This window comes from Triticum aestivum, chromosome 7A (assembly GCF_018294505.1).
Source record: "Triticum aestivum cultivar Chinese Spring chromosome 7A, IWGSC CS RefSeq v2.1, whole genome shotgun sequence".
Lineage (NCBI taxonomy): Eukaryota > Viridiplantae > Streptophyta > Magnoliopsida > Poales > Poaceae > Triticum > Triticum aestivum.
Window position 1 is genome coordinate 142,524,521 of NC_057812.1, and position 1,220 is coordinate 142,525,740.

A 1,220-nucleotide genomic window follows, 5' to 3' on the forward strand; every position below is an offset into this window, starting at 1 on the left:
TTTTTGAAAATCATTCTATTTCCTATCCAACCCAAAGCACCATTAATTCTATCCAATATGCACGAGTAAATTGCACAGAAGTACCACAATTGGGGCATTGGAAGCAGATTGGTACCAAGTTTGGTAATTTTTACATGTCAGTACCAAGTCTGGGGCTAGACGTTACAAAAAGGTCTAAATCGCATATAAACGTGTATTGACGGTCTATCTGACCGGCGGGGCCTGCATGTCAGCTGCCGATGTGGGATTCTTTTTGCAAAAACGCCCCGCACCTCCTTCGTCCTCACGCGCGGCAGGGCCCGATCTGGATCGAGGGGAGGAGCCCCTCGAGCCCGAGCTCCTTTGCCTCCCGTAACCCCCGCCCCGCCCTGGTCTCCTCCTCGCCACGCCTCCGGCCGGCCACCGGCGACCAGGACCAGGCCGTCCCCGCACCCTGCCTCTCTCCTTCTCTTCCTCCTTCCATTTTTTTCTTCTCTCTCTCTCTCACTCGAAGCTCTCTCACTTGACGCGCCGCCTTGGTTCCCGTCTTCTTGGACTCCGGCGGCCGCATAGCCTCCTCCAGCGCCCACGCCTCCTCGATCCTCGCGTCCTGCACCATCGCATCCCACACCGCCTCCTGCAGCTCCAGCGAGGGCGGAACCCCGTCGGAGGCCATCTCGCCGAGGGCGATGAGCGCGCTCCTGGGGTCCCCGAACCTGCAGAACCCGGCGATGGTGATGTCGTAGGTGGCGGCGTCAGGCCGGCGCGGGGAGTCGGGGCAGCAGAGCCAGCAGAGCATGGAGGCGGCCTCGCGGGCGCGGCGCATCGCGAGGAGGTGGCCGAATAGCAGCCCGGCAACGGTTTCCGGAGACCGAAAACGTCCGACGTATGACCGGCAGCGGTGCCACTATAGTTATCCGTTGGGGGTATCAAACGAACTCCGAATGCGATGAAACTTGGCAGGCGACCTACTGACAACATAACAACACCGCATGACAACTTTCATCCCATTCCGAGAACATTTTCTGGCCACTTATAAAATACTATTTCGGACATGTCGCGGGCACGTGCAAGTGTGTCTGGGCTCAGAACGGACAACTGAAAGAACTGGGAGACCCGGACGGATGCAAGTTTTGAAAACATGATGATGTAATGCAGATGATGACATGGCAAGATGCAACTCGCAAGCAATGACAAGGCAACATCAACGAATAACTGGAAGACACCTGGCGCATCAGACT